Here is a 21,512-nt window from a genome sequence, read left to right as displayed (position 1 = left end):
ACCATCAGTTCTGGTTGTCGGTCCGTATGGCGGGCTACAGTCGGGTTGGTATCCCACCTCTGTCCGGGACGTCTCCAGAAGGTCTTCAGTTCGAAGCGGGACTCATCATTGGGGCCATTCTGCTTCAATCAATGAGGTTCCAAACTTAAGACGCATCTGGAGACGCCCTGCACAGCAGCGGGGTACCAACCTAACTGTAGCCCGCCACTCGGCCTGATAACCATGAGTGATGGTCTTGGGTCCTACTTTTTTCTTAACAGAACCCCTTTGGTTGCCATCCACAGTATCCTCATACCACAGCGGTACGTCGACGATATTCTACGCCCCATTTTGTTGCCATTTATGACACGCAACCTTCGGCTTACATTTCAGCAGGACAACGACCGCACGCTCGCGGCGAGAGTTTCTGCTTCTTATCCCCGTGCTTGCAAACCCTGATATGGCCTGCAAGGTTTGTGCATCTCTCCCCAACTGAGAACGTGTGGAGCTTTATGGGCAAGGCTCACCAGCCAGCTCGGGATTTTGACGATCTAACTCGCTAGTTGGATAGAATTTGGCACAATACCCCTCGGATGGATATCCAACAATTCTAGGTTTTCCTTTCTCTGAGAGTGTGCATCAGCTTCACTCTTCACTGTGAGTATGCACTTGTGGTCTCGTTTCGTAGAACTCACCAAGTTAAATTTGAATACCTCTTGTAGCCATTGTTCGCTTGCTCAAAAACAAAATCGTGTTCGAATTTCATACACAGTAGCTGTTCTAGCTCTGTTTATCCATTGAAAAATACCTGCCTCCACTCGCATACAGTACCTATCTGAATGCATATTTTCCTTGCCACAAATATTTTGCCTGTAGCCCCGTTCAAAAATTTGTTCAAATGTGTGTGAAATCTTATGGCACTTAACTATTAAGGTCATCAGTCCCTAAGCTTACACACTACTTAACCTAAATTATCCTAAGGACAAACACACACACTCATGCCCGAGGGAGGACTCGAACCTCCGCCGGGATCAGCCGCACAGCCTATGACTGCAGAGCCTGAAACCGCTCGGCTAATCCCGCGCGGCCGCTGTAGCCCCGTGTCAGGTTCATTATTGGAACTTATTTTGCGGGTAACCTATTGTAAAAGGCTACCTCAAACTATTCAGGACGTGGAAAAATAAATTTATACAGGGTGAGTCACCTAACGTTACCGCTGGATATATTTCGTAACCACATCAAATGCTGACGAACCGATTCCACAGACCGAACGTGAGGAGAGGGGCTAGTGTAATTGATTAATACAAACCGTACAAAAATGCACGTAAGTATGTTTTTTAACACAAACCTACGTTTTTTTAAATGGATACAATTTGTAACTATTTATTTTTCTTATGCCATACGTTTTCCCCCTTCTCCGTTAATACTCCGTTGCAATTTGACGTCATTCTGACCAGTGGTGTTGTATCTACAGCGGTCTACCGGCCGGTGTGGCCGAGCGGTTCTAGGCGCTTCAATCTGGAACCGCGCGACCGCTACGGTCGCAGGTTCGAATCCTGCCTCGGGCATGGATGTGTGTTTGTCCTTAGGTTAGTTAGGTTTAAGTAGTTCTAAGTTCTAGTTGACTGATGACCTCAGATGTTAAGTCCCATAGTGCTCAGAGCCATTCTACCATTTTCTACAGCAGTTTGAAAGTTTAATTACAATCACCCTATATTTTGATGGCAGTTTGCAGCTACTAAGACCCTTTCCTTGTTTCCAACCCATTCATCTTCTTTTGTAATTCAAGTGCAGAAACAAGTATATTTGTATTGCGATCTGGGAGTCTCGTGGATTGAAGTTTTGCTGTGCGGCTGATCCCGGCGGAGGTTCGAGTCCTCCCTCGGGCATGGGTGTGTGTGTTTGTCCTTAGGATAATTTAGGTTAACTAGTGTGTAAGCTTAGGGACTGATGACCTTAGCAGTTAAGTCCCATAAGATTTCACACACATTTTTCACACAAGTGACATCTCAGTTCAAACCGTAAGATTTCACACACTTTTTTTTTTTAAAGTTCTGTTGTAGAGCTACCGCCAGCCCCACTTACACATCAGTGAGCTACATCACTTTCTTGTCTGTCTAACGGCTGCCAGAGACTATAGTGTCGCTGATTGGAAATCTCTTCGTCGTGGACTGAACAGAGAGCATTTGACACCGTCTAACTTAGACGAGTAGACGGAGCCGAGAGAGACGGAGCAGCATTGCAGACCATCTTTACAAACAGCGGAGGCCACGAAGAAGACGGGTTGTATATGGCTGTTGTTAGTGCGAAACCTAAACATTCTAAAGCGAACATTACTTTCATCTGAGAACGTCCCACAGGTCTATAACCGTGGTCTTAACGAGACACCGTCCGCATCTCGTGGTCGTGCGGTAGCGTTCTCGCTTCCCACGCCCGGGTTCCCGGGTTCGATTCCCGGCGGGGTCAGGGATTTTCTCTGCCTCGTGATGACTGGGTGTTGTGTGTTGTCTTTAGGTTAGTTAGGTTTAAGTAGTTCAAAGTTCTAGGGGACTGATGACCATAGATGATGAGTCCCATAGTGCTCAGAGCCATTTGAACCATTTTTTTTTTTTTTTTTTTTAACGAGACACCTCTCCCTAGAAGAGGAAAAGACGCCAAAGGCATTTTGTGAGACTAGCGGCGCTGGTGGCACCTTTGGAGGCATCGAGTGCCAGCTGGCGAAAATGAAACTGTTGAGGCATTGCATCACCCTCCATTCTACGGCAGCTGCTATACCTCCCCGACCAACCATCCCTCGAGTAACTCACACGAAATGTTTTTTTTTTTTTTTTTTTTCGGGAATGTCAGAAAACAAAAGCAGCTACCAAAACTCTGTTAAATGGGCTGCGACAGGAAACACATGCCACTGTGTAGGAACAAAGGATCCATAATGAGGTTGCATCGCGAAAGCTCGGCGACGGCTCAGCCTGGAAAGCGACAGACTTCCCCGAAGCGCGCCCAGCGTCTTGTGCCACCAAAAGTTGGTCAACGAGCCAGGCGCAAAACTTATACGTAGATAGAGTGTGTTGTGGAAGGCGCAAACGCTGTTCTGAAAGTCATATAAGAGGTGTCATAGCGATCACGAAAGGTTGATCAGATTTGGCAAGTTCTTTCTAGTGACGGCTATTTATTTGACGGAGCATTGAAAAGCCTAAGTCGAAACAAGAGCCCTGGAGTAGACGACACTCACTCAGAATTACTGAAATCCTTGTGAGAGCCAGCCATGACATAAGTGTTCCACAAGGTGTGCAAGATGTGAGAGACAGCAAAATACCCCTCAAATTTGAGGAAAAGTGCAGTAATTCCAAAGAAGGCAGCTGCTGACAGGTATAAGTATTACCAAACTATCAGTTTAATAAGTCTTGCTTGCAAAATACTGAATCGAATTATTTGCAGAAGTATGAAAAAACTTGTAGAAGTCGATCTCGGGGAAGATCAGCTTGGGATCTGAAGAAATGTTGGAACACGTGAAGTAATACCGACGATACGACGTATCTGGAAGATAGCTCAAAGAAAGACAAACCTACGTACACAGCATTTTTAGGTGTAGAGAAAGCTTTTGACGAACGTGCGTGCACAGATCCTATTATCACATATGCAGAAATTCTATAGCGTAGGAAGAGCTGAAACATCCCCTTAGAAAAATTAATGAATTACTGTGCTGATAAATCTCTTACGTTATTTGATTTTTAAACAGCTGAGCAGAACTGGACGAACTCAAACATTTCTCTATTTATTTATTTTGATCAACACTAAACTGACACACAATATTTTTAGCGCAACGCAATCTGACTTTCAATAATCCCTACAAAAGAATGGCTGTGACTAACAATAGCCTATACCCTTCATGAATCACTTACCTCACAAAAATCTTCGTTACTCGAACTACTGCCAGCTAAATAAAAGATTCTAACTACTGAAGGCGCTAACTACTGATAGGCATAGTGAGCAAATGAAATATTTTGATAGAGAACAATGTATTTACCTTAATAGTGTTCAAAAGTCATTATATATATATATATATATCAGTTCATGACACCGAGTCTTACAAATTTATTCTCTCTGATGGACACATGTCCAGATCGTCCGCTCTCAAAACTCCGCCATCTCACTCCCCACATCCACCACTGCTGGCGGCTCACCTCAAACAGCGCAACGTTACGCGCTGTTCACATCAACTGCCCAACACTACAATAGCAAAAATTCCAGCAATGCAAACCAGCCACAGACTGCACACAGCACAGTCACTGATTTTCATACACAGCGCTACGTGACGTTACCAATAAAAAAACCTAAACAGCCTACTTACAGATTTATCAAGCAGTTGTGCTATATGTTTGAAATTAATTTTATTACTTATAAAATTATTCGAATTACATGTTGGAAAATGCATTTTTGAGTGACCGAGCGAGGTCGCGCGGTTTTTAGAGCACTAGACTCGCTTTCGGGAGGACGACGGTTCAAACCCGCACCCGGCCATCCTGATTTTGGTTTTCCGTGTTTTCCCTAAATCGCATCTGGCAAATGCCGTGATGGTTCCTTTGAAAGGGCACTGGCGATTTCCTTCCCCACTCATCCCTAATGCAAGCTTGTGCCTGGTCTCTAATGACGTCATTGTCGACAGCACGCCAAAACCTAATCTCTTCCTCCTCCCATTTGTGAGTGAATATCTCACTTCTTTATGTGCCACACTTGCCACCCTATGGCAGAGTAATGGATAACTCAGTGATGGACAGTGTAAGTAGTTTCTTCTTGTAACATTATGAATGTTACTGTTGTTTTCGAACTGCTCTAGAGGAAACTGGCGGTGACCATATCGACACATCGATTCCAATAAATGTAGGGGAATTTTTTTTTTTTTTTGCTATCTTTAGCCCTATTGAAGAAATTTTTATAACAGGTCGTGTTTAAAACATTTGCTTAGAAATTGTGACATGTTGTAATTAATAACAAAGTAGTGTTCAGCATATTAATAATTCTAATAATAAAATAATAATAACTATCTCCTTCAAATCGGCCAACAAAGCATATATCTTGATCAACGCACACGCACCCAGAAATAACCGTAACAGGAAGAACCCCCAGAAAGTGGATGACTTCTGGAATGACCTTGAAGAGACGACAAACAAAATTGCCAAACACCATGTAGTAATCTTGTTAGGCGACTTTAACGCACAATCGGGCAAAGAGAAAAAATTCAGGAAAATCACTGGAATCCATACAGCTCACAAGAGAACTAACAAGAATGGGGAAAGATTGATAAGCTTTTGTGAAAATTTCGGCCTCGTAATTATGTCAACACAATTCAAAAAACCCAACAAGAAACTGTATACTTGGAATTCGCCCAACACAATGTTGGGTGAATTCCAGATAGACCATGTGGCCATCTCCAAGAGTAACACAGTAGAAATTCTGAATGTGAAAACGAGAAGAAAATTTTTTGAATCAGACCACCATCTTCTACAGATAAAGACCATATTACAATCCAACAGAAAAGGCCAAAATTAAACAAAGTGCTGAGAACAGATACCTGTCACCCAATCTTTGCTTCAAGAAACCGGGTGGTTCGCTAGAAACTAACACGAAGAATAACTGCCAAATCCTCGCAGACTATTTAAACAAACTTCTCAACTGCGAAAGACCTACAGAGGATATTCACTACCACACGTCTACACCAAATCCCGACGCTAAACCACCAACCATCAACGAAATAGTAGAAATTATCAAGACTCTGAAAACAATAGAGCGCCAGGAGAAGATGGAATTATTGCAGAACTATGGAAACTAAATGATGAAAGATTAACAGGAAAAATCCACAAAATCATATTAAACATTTGGGAAACAGAACAGATCCCTTCTGAATGGAAACGCGCACTCATCCATCCACTCCACAAAAAATCCTATCAAAAGTTGTCATGAATAGATTAGAAGAACAAGCTGACCCACAAATAGGAGAATACCAGGCCGGTTTTCGCAAGGGACGATCATGCATAGAGCAGATCTGGAATCTGAAAATGATTCTCCAGATGAGAAACACCTGAATCACAGTGGTCACTTTTGTAGATTTTAAAAAGGCCTACGACTCAATAGACAGAGTAGCGCTCTGCAATACGCTGGAAGAATTCAACGTTGACAGAAAGACAAGAGCAATCATTCGGCAAAAATTAACTGACACAGTCTCCAAGGTTAAATTTATGGGGGATACCTCTGAACCATTTGAAATCCAAACTGGAGTGCGACAGGTTGACGGACTTCCACCATTACTCTTTAATATCATTCTTGAAAAAATTATCAGGACATGGGAAAAAGAAGTCAAAGGAATCCAAATTGGCATTAGAAAATATAATAGATTCAATGTGAAGTGTTTAGCTTTTGCAGATGACCTTGCAATCCTCACAAATAATAGAAAAGAAGCCAGTAACGCCATAGAGAAGTTACACGAAATTGCACAAAGAACTGGCCTGCAAATCTCGTATGAGAAAACCCAGTACATGGAAAGAGTGCCACAAGACAAATTGCCTATTGTGACAACCCATGGGAAAATCGTACAAGTACCACATTTTAAGTACCTGGGAGAAATCATCCAACCATCAGGGATCAACCTAAAGGTCAATGAGGAAAGAACAAAAAAACCACAGAAAGCATATAAACTCACGTGGAACAGTTATAACAAACAGTCCATATCCATTAGCGCAAAATTGAGGCACTACAACACTGTCGTACTTCCGGAGGCACTGTATGCATCTGAAACAGCACAAATAGGTGGGCAAACTAAAATCAAAGAAATAGAGAAACAATAAAGGAAAATTCTCAGGAAAATTTTTGGCCCGATACAAGAGCAAGGAATCTGGAAGAAGAGACCAACATCAGAATTATATAAATACACAGACAAGATTACGGATACAATAAGGAAAAGAAGAATGCAGTTCTACGGACATATCCACAGGATGAATGAAAACAAAATTTCAAAGCGAATTCTTAAAGTCATCAACTCAGGCAGGGGAAAAACAAAATGGAAAAGAAGTTGAGGAGGACCTCAGACAATCACACATAACAGTAAACGATGCAGAAAATAGAACTGAATTCAGGAACATCATCAAAGAACATAAATTTGACACCACAACACAGAAGAGACCAGGATGCAAATGGACAGCGGAGCGAAAGAAACAACACAGTGAACACATGAAGAAAATTTGGGCTCAGAAAAAACATGAACAATCATCATAAGGGAATTCAAGTTCAAACGCTCTCTTTAAATGGGAATAATCGAAAATAATAATAATAATAAAATAATAGTAACACTAATAACACACTGGGGTGACAAAAGTCATGGAATACCTCCGAATATCGTGTCTGACCTTTTGCCGCGTGTGGTGCAGCAGTGAGGCGTGGCATGGACTCAATAAGTTGTTGGATGTCCACTGTAGGAATATTAAGCCATGCTGCCTTTACAGCCGGCCATAATTGCGACGTGGTGTCAGTGCCGATGTTGTGCCCGAGTTGACCTCTCGATTGCGTCTCATAAATGTTCGATGGGATTCATCTCTGGCGATATGAATGGCTAAAGCATTCACTCTAATTGTCCAGAACGTTCTTCAAACCGATCGTGAACAATTGTCGACCAGTGACATGGCGCATTGTCTTCCATAAGAATTCCATCGTTGTTGTGGAACATGAAGTCCATGAATGGCTGTAAATAGCCCCCAAGTAGCGGAACATGACATTTTCAAGTCAATGATCGGTTCGGTTGGACCGGAGGGCCCAGTCCATTCCACGTAAACACAGCCCACACCATTATGGAGCCACCACTAGCTTGGCTCTCAAAATGGTTCAGATGGCTCTGAACACCATGGGACTTAACATCTGAAGTCATCAGTCCCCTAGAACTTAGAACTACTTAAACCTACCTAACCTAAGGACATCACACACATCCATGCCCGAGGCAGGATTTGAACCTGCGACCGTAGCGGTCGCACGGTTCCAGACTGTAGCGCCCAGAACCGCTCGTCCACTCCTGCCGGCCCACTAGCTTGCACAGTGTCTTACCGACAACTTGGGTCCATGGCGTCGAGGGGTCTCCGCCAGGCGGGAACGCTATCATCAGCTCTAATCAACTGAAATCGGAACTCGTCTGACCAGGCCACGGTTTTCAAGTCGTCTAGGGTCCAACCTATATGGTTGTAACACGCCCGGGGGTACAAATGGCGGGGGGGCTCTTTAACTGGTTGTCGCTTCTCGTTTCGTACTGTGCGCCCTGTCCACACCATGTACCTGATAATGCCGCGGAGGTGATATTGTTCTGCTCCACACTGCTGACCGACCTGCCTGAGATTATGTACCTAAACATGCAAGCGGGTTATGGGAGCCAGCCGGCCGGAGTGGCCGTGCGGTTCTAGGTGCTACGGTCTGGAACCGAGCGACCGCTACGGTCGCAGGTTCGAATCCTGCCTCGGGGATGGATGTGTGTGATTTCCTTAGGTTAGTTAGGTTTAATTAGTTCTAAGTTGTAGGCGACTGATGACCTCAGAAGTTAAGTCGCATAGTGCTCAGAGCCATTTGAACCATTAAGGGGCTCCGGAACGCCCTATAATTGCAATGTTAAAATAACGCTTATAAATTACATCTTTCCTCACAAAGTATTTGATGTAGGAAGTTGAACTTTTTACAGATTATTTATTGGAATATGGGCTACAACTTAACACAGGGATTTTACAAAATTTTAGTTCAGTTTTTAAAGATGATTTTTTTTCAATTGCAAAGAAAATTCACAACATTTTTTTGCAATTTTTTATTTATATATTCAAAAATATACATTTTTTGGAAAAAGGCTGTGTTAAATTATGCAGAAGGTACTGTGTAACATTTACTGAAAGTTTGAAACAAATATGTTTGGAAGATCCTTAGAAAACATGTAATTAGTATGAGAAAATAAAAGTTTTGGGAATCGAGCGACAAAGATTGGATTAACTTTTTAGTGCATTCCAGGTCCATAGGATGGACTATCTTCATCCTCTGCAAACTCCTCCTCAAGCTTCCTCTTGTTCCTCCTCCTGTTTACTCTTGCTTGTATTTCTAGACTCTTTACAGCCCTGTCTGCAGCCCAAAGGCGTTCCTTGTCTAAAGCGAGCATCGCTCGTTGTTGTGTTCGTAGATTTTGCTACCATTTTCTTCAGTTGCAGTTACTGCAACACTGTTCCAAAAGGTGGTCATGTATGAACACTTATCACATTTCAGTTGTATTTCACTAGCAAGTCCTACGTGCTTTATTATGGAGAGTTCCAGACCAACTTCACTACAATGAATACATCTTACACAGTTTGAAAAAGTTCCTTTGAGAACAGACATATCAAATATTTCATTCACATCCGATTCGCCCATAAAACATTCATAGTTTTCACTCATTGAACCAAGCTTCTTCTGTGAAGTATTTTCTTTCCCACTTTGACTGCTATGGGCAGGTGTACTTGAGAGGTTAGGTTCACTCACTTGGTTATCGTCTTTACTGTTTACAGTAATAACACATACCTTTGGCTTTCCAACATTTCTCCTTTTCTTAAAAGCCTTCAGAGGATTTCTAATAACTTTACTTTTACTCATTATTACACTTCAACAAAACAGAGACTCAAGAAACAGAATTAATTACGAATATTTTCGAGATAACGACAGAGTAAATAAACATGAAACAATCGACAGTCACACCAGCGATATATATTGAACCATCACAGGATAGCCACAACACATACTTTATCTCTAAAATGGTTCAAATGGCTCTGAGCACTATGGGATTCAACTGCTGTGGTCATAAGTCCCCTAGAACTTAGAACTACTTAAACCTAACTAACCTAAGGACAGCACACAACACCCAGCCATCACGAGGAAGAGAAAATCCCTGACCCCGCCGGGAATCGAACCCGGGCGTGGGAAGCGAGAACGCTACCCCACGACCACGAGATGCGGGCATATACTTTATCTCACATCACTAAAATATACGTGATGAACACGGACGATAATAATAACACCATTTGACAGCAGTTTAACAGCGCCACAGTGGGTCACGCCCATGTAGAACACATTTCAAAAAAAATTTAAAGATAGTTGTAGTCTTCGGAATTGAATAAATTATATATCTATTAAAAGGTAATAGTCTGCAGATTCAGAAAACGCAAAAAAGTTAACATTGAACTTTTCATGATTTTGAGCCTTTCCGGAGCCCCTTAAGAGACCAAACACGGCGCGGATGATTGATGCTGTACGACACGCAACGAGAGGGTACACGAGTACGTTATCGGCGGCATTGCTCATTTTTAATTACATCATTACGCACTTTCCTTTGAATCACTTCCATATTTCATCATCTTACTGTAATAGCACTTGTAGTAACTCTTTTAACTTCCATAATAACAATGCCTCTCACATGCAGAGCTACCCACAACACTACATACCACTTCTGTGTCCCGTGCTGGACTCAACAAATACGCTGCCCGCAACGAAGCCAGCGATATGACAGTACGCTTACATGGTCACGAGCCCAGGAGAAGCGCTGCGGGCCATGTCGTGCTGTTAGAGAAGGCACTCGCGTCGGTCGTCTGCTGGCACACCTCATTAACACCAAATCTTGCCGCACTGTCCAAACGGATACGTTCGTCGTCCCACATTGACTTCCGTGGCTGTAGCACTCACTTTTGCTTGTCTGTTACCAGCGACAACTCTACGCAAACGCTGCTGCTCTCGGTCGTTAAGTGGAGGAGGACGGCCACTGCGTTGTCCACTGTGAGAAATGATGCCTGAAATTTGGTATTCTCGGCACACTCTTGACACTGTGGATCTCATAGGCCTTCAAAGTCTGTTAATTCCCGTCGTGTAGTCGCAATAACGTTTACGACCTTTTCGCATGAACACCTGAGTAAAAATGACAGCTCCGTGATGGCACAACCCTTTTACACCTTGTATACGCGAAACTGCCGCCATCTCTATTTGGGCATGTCGCTATCCCGTGATTTTTGTCACCTCATTGTGTTTAGATAACATTAAAAATATCGTGTATTGGTAGCAGTATTATTATATGAACTGGTTAAAAATAAAGAAAATGACGAGTTACAAAAAAAAGAATGCATACTAGAAAGATATAAGGTAACAGTATGAGACCTTTTAAACCTGGCTCGAAAGAGGGCCGAGGGCAGAGAGGAACCAAGTTTATACCAGCACCTTATAAAATTATGACCTTTTTTATCAAAATATGAGTATATATCCTCTGAAATCGTTTCAGACGGTTACCATGCTGTCTCTGCTACAACCATCACGTTGTCTTCCGACTACACAGACTGGGATACAAAGCGCTACCGTCTTGCATAGATGCTCTGTAACCAGCACCTCTACAGGGTGGTCCACTGATCGTGACCGGACCGAATATCTCACGAAATAAGCATCAAACGAAGAAACTACAAAGAACGAAACTCGTCTAGCTTGAAGGGCGAAACCAGATAGCGCTATGGTTGGCCGCTAGATGGCGCTGCCATAGGTCAAACGGATATCAACTGCGTTTTTTAAAATAGGAACCCCCATTTTTATTACATATTCGTGTAGTACGTAAAGAAATATTAATGTTTTAGTTGGACCACTTTTTTCGCATTGTGATAGATGGCACTGTAAATAGTCACAAACGTATAAGTACGTCGTATCACGTAAATTCCGCCAGTGTGGACGGTATTTGCTTCGTGATACATTACCCGTGTTAAAATGGACCGTTTACCAATTGCGGAAAAGGTCGATATCGTGTTGATGTATGGCTATTGTGATCAAAATACCCAACGGGCGTGTGCTATGTATGCTGCTCGGTATCCTGGACGACATCATCCAAGTGTCCGGACCTTCGCCGGATAGTTACGTGTTATTTAAGGAAACAGAAAGCGTTCAGCCACATGTGAAACGTCAACCACGACCTGCAACAAATGATGATGCCCAAGTAGGTGTTTTAGCTGCTGTCGCGGCTAATCCGTACATCAGTAGCAGACACACTGCGCGAGAATCGGGAATCTCAAAAATGTCGGTGTTGAGAATGCTACATCAACATCGATTGCACCCCTACCATATTTCTATGCACCAGGAATTGCAGAGCGACGACTTTGAATATCGAGTACAGTTCTGCCACTGGGCACAAGAGAAATTACAGGAGACGACAGATTTTTTGCACGTGTTCTATTTAGCGACAAAGCGTCATTCACCAACACCGGTAACGTAAACCGGCATAATATGCACTATTGGGCAACGGAAACTCTACGATGGCTGCGACAAGTGGAACATCAGCGACCTTGGTGCGTTAATGTATGGTGCGACATTATGGGAGGAAGGATAATTGGCCCCCATTTTATAGATGGCAATCTCAATGGTGCAATGTATGCTGATTTCCTACGTAACGTTCTACCGATGTTACGACAAGGTGTGTCACTGCATGACAGAATGGCGATGTACTTTCAACATGATGGATGACCGGCACGTAGCTCGCGTGCGGCTGAAGCGGTATTGAATAGCACATTTCATGAGAGGTGGGTTGGTCGTCGAAGCACCGTACAATGGCCCGGACGTTCACCGTATCTGACGTCCCCGGATTTCTTTCTGTGGGGAAAGTTGAAGGATATTTGCTATCGTGATCCACCGACAACGCCTGACAACATGCGTCAGCGCATTGTCAATGCATGTGCGAACATTACGGAAGGTGAACTACTCGCTATTGAGAGGAATGTCGTTACACGTATTACCAAATGCATTGAGGTTGGCGGACATCATTTTGAGCGTTTATTGCATTAATGTGGTGTTTACAGGTAAGCACGCTGTAAGAGCATGTATTCTCAGAAATGATAAGTTCACAAAGGTACATGTATCACATTGGAACAACCGAAATAAAATGTTCAAACGTACCTGCGTTCTGTATTTTAATTTAAAAAACCTACCTGTTACCAACTGTTCGTCTAAAATTGTGAGCCATATGTTTGTGACTATTACAGCGCCATTTGTCACAAAGCGAAAAAAGTGGTCCAACTAAAACATTCATATTTCTTTACGTCCTACACGAATATGTAATGAGAAATTGGGGTTCCTATTTAGAAAAACGCAGTTGATACCCGTTTGACCTACGGCAGCGCCATGTAGGGGGCTAACCATAGCGCCATCTGGTTTCCCCCTTCAAGCTAGACAAGTTTCGTTCTATGTAGGTTTTTCGTTTGACGCTTATTTCGTGAGATATTTGGCCCGGTCACGATCAATGGACTACCCTGTATATGTGCTTGTGTTGTTGGCATTAGAGCTATCAATGGAGTTTCGCAGAAGATTCACGTCGGCAAAATTTCTACCTACACACGGCCAGCTAAGGAAAAGGAATATTTTACTGATCTCTTCCATGTTACTAAACCAGCGCCACATCTCGTCTTGGAATTGCTTGAGACAGATAATTTACGAGGCAACCTGGTTACAGTTTCTACCTTTCCCTGACAGATCCGAGAGTTGTAAACATCGCCGAACGAAATAATAGTATATGAGACTACATATAGGGAGTGAAAAAATACCTGATGGGTAGGGCCGCTAGCAGTACCATACACTAATCAATCAGAACGTTACGATCGCCGACCTTCTATCGATACAAACCCGTCCCAGCGATAACAGCGTCATCTGGCGCGGAATGACTTAGTTATGAACACGTATCGTGCATGTAGTAACGGTGCTGGAATGACATTTTCACTCTGCAGCGGAGTGTGTGCTGATATGAAACTTCCTGGCAGATTAAAACTGTGTGCCGGACCGAGACTCGAAACCGGGACCTTTGCCTTTCGCGGGCAAGTGCTCTACCATCTGAGCTACCCAAGCACGACTCACGCCCCGTCCTCACAGCTTTATTTCTGCCAGTACCTCGTCTCCTACCTTGCAAACTTATCCTTTCTTTCAGGAGTGCTAGTTCTGCAAGGTTCGCAGGAGATCCTCTGTAAGTTTGGAAGGTAGGAGACGAGGTACTGGCAGAAGTGAAGCTGTGAGGAGGGGGCGTGAGTCGTGCTTGGGTAGCTCAGATGGTAGAGCACTTGCCCGCGAAAGGCAAAGGTCCCAATTTCAAGTCTCGGTCCCGCACACACTTTTAATCTGCCAGGAAGTTTAGTATCGGTGTTGTCCGTGTGTAGAAGGGGGAAGGCGCGGTATCTATCTGTATTTGACCGAGGGCAGACTGTGATGGCCCGGAGGCTCGGTACGAGCATTTGGGAAACTGCACGACTTGTCGTGTGTTCGAAGAGCGATGTGGTGAGTGTCTTCAGCATGCCGCAAAACCGAGGTGAAACCACGTCCAAACATCGTGACGTTTGGCGATCAACCCTCATTACAGACGTCGGACGTCGTAGGCTGGGCAGACTGGTAAGACAGGACAGGCGGCGAACTGTGGCGGAACCAGACGTTAATGCTGGGCAGAGACAAGAGTTTCTTTAAAGTCAGTACCGCCATTAGACTGTTGTTTATTTACAGTGCTACATTTACACTTACACTTACAACAAGTGTTATAAATTGCCTAAGATGGCATACTGTCGTATTAAAATACACTATTAGACAGTAAGCCATCTTGGGCAATTTATAACACTTAAAACACTTGATAATGGCACTTTGAAGCCGAAATCATGACTGTGTACGTCTAAATGTAACACTGTAAACAAGCAAGTCTAATGGCTGTACTGACTTTAAAGAAAAATATTATGACTAGTCCCGCATTACGAAAAAATTATTAAGAGACAAGAGTGTCTGATTACACAATGCACCTAACACTCCTAACGACGGGAGTCCGCAGCCGACGACTCGAGCATGCGGCAGCGATAACACCACAGCATCGGCGACTACGACTGAAATGCGCGGGTGACCATCGGCACTGGTCGAAGGCGCAGAGGCAGAGCATTGGATGGTTTGACGAATCACGATACCTTCTTCGTCATGCCGATGGGAGGCCGCGAATCTGTCGTCTTCCAGCGGAACAGTTTCTTGACACCTGTACTGCGGGTCGGAGACAAGCTGGCGGCGTCTCGGCTATACTCTGGGGAGCATTCATTTCGGCATGCATAGGTCCAGTGGAGCTCGTGTGAGGCACCATGACGGCCGAGGGGTATCGTAAGTTGGTTACAGACCACGTACGTCCCTTCACGACGATCATGTTTCCTGACGGCAGTGGCATTTTTCAATAAGACATTGCGCCATGTCAGGAGTGTGATGGAGTGGTTCGAGGAACACAGTGGCGAGTTCTAATTGATGTGTTCCCCTCGCCCCTCCCCACCCCGCCAGCTCGCCACATCTGATCCCGATCGAACATGCATCGTATGTGATTGATCGTGACGTCAGAGATAGTTGCCCACCTCTCCGGAATTACAGGATTTAGGTGACCTGTGTGTGCAAATGTGTGACCAGCTCCGTCCAGCGACTTACCACGGCCTCTTTGCTTACATGGCGTCGCCGCTCTTATATCTACCGAAGGTGGACATACCGGCTGTCAGGTAGGTTTTTAGATAACATAGTCGTGTGGAGATAACAGCGATTGGTTTACTTATAATCAATTATTCAAAATCGCATTATTTATTTTGTCGTCGACCGGTTTCAACCCACGATGGGATCATCTTCAGGGCAATTTACACCATTTGGAGTCGGCCGGAGTGGGCGAGCGGTTCTAGGCGCTTCAGTCTGGAACCGCGCGACCGCTAAGGTCGCAGGTTCGAATCCTGCCTCGGACATGGATGTGTGTAATGTCCTTAGGTTAGTTATGTTTAAGTAGTTATAAGTTCTAGGTTTGAGAGTAAATCGGAGAAAAACGAAGGTAATGAGAAGTAGTAGAAATGAGAACAGCGAGAAACTTAACATCAGGATTGATGGTCACGAAGACAATGAAGTTAAGGAATTCTGCTACCTAGGCAGTAAAATAACCAATGACGGACGGAGCAAGGAGGACATCAAAAGCAGACTCGCTATGGCAAAAAAGGCATTTCTGGCCAAGAGAAGTCTACTAATATCAAATACCGGCCTTAATTTGAGGAAGAAATTTCTGAGGATGTACGTCTGGAGTACAGCATTGTATGGTAGTGAAACATGGGCTGTGGGAAAACCGGAACAGAAGAGAATCGAAGCATTTGAGATGTGGTGCTATAGACGAATGTTGAAAATTAGGTGGACTGATAAGGTGAGGAATGAGGAGGTTCTACGCAGAATCGGAGAGGAAAGGAATATGTGGAAAACACTGATAAGGAGAAGGGACAGGATGATAGGACATCTGCTAAGACATGAGGGAATGACTTCCATGGTACTAGAGGGAGCTGTAGAGGGTAAAAATGTAGAGGAAGACTGCGATTGGAATACGTCACGCAAATAATTGAGGACGTAGGTTGCAAGTGCTACTCTGAGATGAAGAGGTTAGCAGAGGAAAGGAATTCGTGGCGGGCCGCATCAAACCAGTCAGTAGACTGATGACCAAAAAAAAAAAAGTTCTAGGTGACTGATGACCTCAGATCTTAAGTCCCATAGTGCTCAGAGCCATTTCAACCATACACCATTGGTCGCTCGCTGGAGTTGTCACCCTGCCTGTGCACGGTTGGTACCTATAATCAATTATTTAAAATGACAGTCACAATCGCATTATTTATTTTGTCGCCAACCGATTTCAACCCGCGATGGGGTCATCTTCAGGACAATTTACCAGCCGTGCACAGGCAGAGTGACGACTCCAGCGAGCGACCAAATGGTGTAAATTGCCGTGAAGATGACCCCATCGGGGGTTGAAACCGGTTGGCGAGAAAATAAATAATTCCACTGTGACTATCATTTTGAATAATTGTCAGGTAGGTTGTTATAATGTTGTGGCTGATCAGTGTATGTATGTATGGATCAAAATGTAGCAACGGCGCCGGCTGCGCATTATCGACACGATCTCCGGTGGCTGGGCAATACAAGATGTCCATGTGGCATCTATCTTGACAGCAGAATTGCTAGCTGTGCTACTAACTCTGCAATGTACCTCGAAAAACACTGCGGTACTGGTAGTCGTTTCTGATTCGGAAGCAGCACTGCAAAGACAACACAGTAGGCGAAGCCACAATAACCTTCCAGTGTTTGGGATAGTAAAGTTGAGCAGTGTCAGCTCGTATCGATTGCGGCCTGAAGAATTTATCATTCCACTCACCGTTTTAAGAACTGCTGGTTTCTAAAAGATTATTTAATTGTGTTATACTATTGTTGCTTCTTTAAATAATACTGTTTAATAAATGTGTGTCACGGTAAATTATGAATTGTAAGGTGTATGCTTCGCCGGCGATGGGCGAAGCATGACAGAATCTCTGACCAGAGAGCAGTTTATCATTAGTTGTTGCTTGTCGCGAGTCTGCGCGAGTCGACAGTAGAAGCTAGTCTGCGCGAGTCGACAGTCGGAGTCAGTCTGCAGTAGTAGTCAGTCGGATACGATAGTAGGGAGTCGGCATGCGTCGGCTGTGTGCTCTGCTCGCGACTCTGGTCAGGACTCTGGAGGATGAGTATTGTTGTAGAAGGAAAGAAGCAGCCTTGCGCATATTTAATAATGTATGTTAATTGTAATTTAATTTGTTCAGAAAAAAATGCCCCAATAATAATTTTTTTATAAAGTAACTCTTTTAAAGAAAAGTATTCATTTCAATTTAAGAATTGTTCCACTCTTTTGAAGGAAAAGCATTCATTTCAATTTAAAGAATTTTTCCTATGCATTCCTTCCAAGAATCAAATATATATATATATATATATATATATATACGCCAGCATTGCACGAGGCTGTGTCGATAAATAAGAGCAGATATAGATGCAGTTTTTATTGAGGTAAGAATTTTTGCTTTTGTTATTCAGAATACAGGGCCGAAGGTCAGCGCTGCTGTCCTTATAAAATTTACCAGGTATTATTATTTCTGTTAGGAGGTTACAATTCGTTCATGGTTCATTATTTACTTAATATTATTGTGTGGTTTTTGGTCAATTTTCATTCCTTAATTTTTGTCGGGAGTTTAAGCTTGGCTCCATTTCGCATTATTATTAAACTTTATTTCTGTGGGGAGGTTACACTTGGCTCCATTATCTTGTTTTTCATTTAACATTCCTGTGGGGAGGTTACACTTGGCGACATCTGGACCAGGATCGCATTTCTTCGTGAATCTTCTGAGAAGTAGTCATATATCTGCTCTTATTTACTTATACGTAATTAGCATTTGGCGCAACGCATTTACTAATTTGTCACTCTTTCTTCCACAGATCATCGGCTATTTGTTGCTCTTTGTTATAATTGTGTTTGTTGCATTTTGCATTGTCTTTGTTTCATTTGTGAATAAATTTGATTTGTGTAAAAATGCCGCCGGCCGCGGTGGTCTCGCGGTTCTAGGCGCGCAGTCCGGAACCGTGCGACTGCTACGGTCGCAGGTTCGAATCCTGCCTCGGGCATGGATGTGTGTGATGTCCTTAGTTAGGTTTAAGTAGTTCTAAGTTCTAGGGGACTGATGACCACAGCAGTTGAGTCCCATAGTGCTCAGAGCCCCTTGTAAAAATGCCGCGAAGAACTGTTAACAGTACATCGCGATGTACAATGAGTGAAATAGCCGATTCGAATAATTTGAGCGATAGTACTTGCGACACGCAGTGTAATAATGACAGTTCCCCATTTACAGACAATCAATGTGTACTGATCGCCGGTAATGATTTTATTGTTAATGATGAGCAAATAAATTCAATTGTGTCCTCTGTTAATTTTACGACAATTGATGACGCGGGGCGTTCTGTTGCAGTGAGCGCTGCCCAGCTTGACACAACCGGTTTGCACGATTTACGTGTCGAGCAGACAAATTTTTCTAATGAAAATGAACAGAGTAATCAGAGTACGACAGATTTATTTAACTCCGGTGTAGTGACTAACAGTGCTCATCCGATTGGCAAACATTTTCAAGAATCACAGAATAACCAAGTGGTTACACAAAACGTGGCAATTGCAGATACAACATCAAATAGCACAGAGAATAGAGCCGATAACTTTGGCTGGGATCAAGTTATGGCATTTTTACGACAAATGGATAAAAAACAAAACAACAGTTCCAAACAACTTAGTGAACAGATCAAACAACTTAATGAAAAACATGACAACCTTAATGAAAAATTAGACAACAATTCCAGACAGCTTAGTGAACAGATTACAGCCGTTGCCGCGCAGTGTCATGATACTAAAGAACAATTACGTGAGGAAATTGAGGCTTGTGCTAGGAAAAGTAGCGAAGAAATTATATCAGTTGCTCAAGAATTAAGGGATATGCAAACAGCTACAACAGAATCACTTAGAGGCGAAATTAGTGCAGTCGGTAAACAATGCTCTGAAAAAGCAATACAGTTACGTGACGAGTTTAAATTGATGACAGCAGAACTATCGCGCACACTGGATACAAAAATAGACGCGAAATTCGACCAACGGAACAGCCAAATTGACGAACGCTTCAATCACCATCTACAAAACAGTGAAACGCGTTTCCGTAAATTTATACAGGAACAGAATAAAGTAAAACGACAAGTTATGGAAACAATTACCGCACAGAGACAGGAAGATAAACGTAAATCGTTTGCGAAAGCAAAAACATACGTGGACAACAATATTGCTACAGTATCGGACGAAATTAATACCATCAAACAGTTGAACACCAAATTGCGTGATGAAATTTCTGATCTTAAATCAAGAACAGATACACACACAGTAGATATTCAGACAGTGACAGACAGACTCGAACAATTAGAACTAACACAGGATTCCGATGACATCAAAGCTGACATTAAAAAACTGAACGAAACCACACGTAAAATATAAAAACAAATTAATGCTTCTGACACTAAAAACGATGATCAGGCAAAAATACTGACTGAAAAATATGATGAATTGGCCAGTCGTATTGACGTTATTGAAAGTAATAATGACAGCAAATCAGACGATACTTCACCGATTTCGTTTAATCAAACACCTGAATTCCAAACTTTACAGCAGACGATCAGTGAGATAGATTCATCTAATAATACGAGGGCCGTTCACAAAGTAACCTCCGGTTGATTTAAAAAAATGCACCAAGTTAAATAAAAATATTTTAATATATACATCTTACAACTACATCTTTGCACTATTTTTCTACATAGTCTCCATAGCGATTGAGGCACTTATCGTATCTCTTCACAAGCTTTGAAATTCCTTCTGCATAAAAATCACCCGCTTGTGCCTGGAGCCAGCCTGTGACCGCATCTTTGAGCTCTTCGTCGTCATCAAACCGCTGTGACCCGAGCCATTTCTTCAAATGCATGAAGAGGTGATAATCACTTGGCGCCAGGTCTGGGCTGTAAGGTGGATGGTTGATAACGTCCCACTTTAAGGACTCAAGAAGGGCCGTTGTTCTGCGAGCAGAGTGAGGACGGGCGTTATCGTGCAAAAAAACGATACCGGAAGTCAGCATACCACGGCGTTTGTTCTGTATAGCCCGTCGTAACTTTTTTATTGTTTCACAGTACACGTTTTGATTAATGGTCGTACCACGTTCCATGAATTCAACCAACAACACCCCTTTGGCATCCCAAAACACCGTTGCCATCAGTTTTCTGGCAGAAAAATCTTGCGAGGCTTTTCTTGGTTTGGTAGGCGAATTTGAATGTGCCCACATCTTTGATTGTTCTTTTGTCTCAGGGTTCACGTACTTAATCCAGGTTTCGTCACCGGTCACGATTCTGTTTAACAATGGTTCTCCTTCGTCCTCATAACGTGACAGAAAGTCTAATGCAGAGGCCATTCTTTGAGTTTTGTGGTGGTCGGTAAGAATTTTGGGCACCCATTGTGCACAGAACTTACGGTAACCCAATCTTGCTGTCACTATCTCGTACAAGAGAGTCTTAGAAATCTGTGGAAAACCAGTAGACAACTCCGACATTGAGAAACGTCGATTTTCACGAACGTTTGCATCAACTGTCTGAACGAGTTCGTCAGTCACCAATGATGGTCTACCACTCCTCTCTTCATCATGAACGTTTTCTCGTCCACTTTTAAATAAACGTACCCATTCACGGACAACTCCTTCACTCATAACTCTTGGTCCGTACACGGCACAAAGCTCACGATGAATAGCTGCTGCAGAATATCCTTTGGCTGTAAAAAACCTTATGACAGCACGCACTTCACATTTGGCGGGGTTTTCTATTGCAGCACATACACTCCTGGAAATGGAAAAAAGAACACATTGACACCGGTGTGTCAGACCCACCATACTTGCTCCGGACACTGCGAGAGGGCTGTACAAGCAATGATCACACGCACGGCACAGCGGACACACCAGGAACCGCGGTGTTGGCCGTCGAATGGCGCTAGCTGCGCAGCATTTGTGCACCGCTGCCGTCAGTGTCAGCCAGTTTGCGTGGCATACGGAGCTCCATCGCAGTCTTTAACACTGGTAGCATGCCGCGACAGCGTG

Source organism: Schistocerca americana, chromosome 3, assembly GCF_021461395.2.
Source record: "Schistocerca americana isolate TAMUIC-IGC-003095 chromosome 3, iqSchAmer2.1, whole genome shotgun sequence".
Classification (NCBI taxonomy): Eukaryota; Metazoa; Arthropoda; class Insecta; order Orthoptera; family Acrididae; genus Schistocerca; species Schistocerca americana.
The sequence above is the reverse complement of the archived record's forward strand: the minus strand, read 5'-3'. Positions refer to the sequence as shown.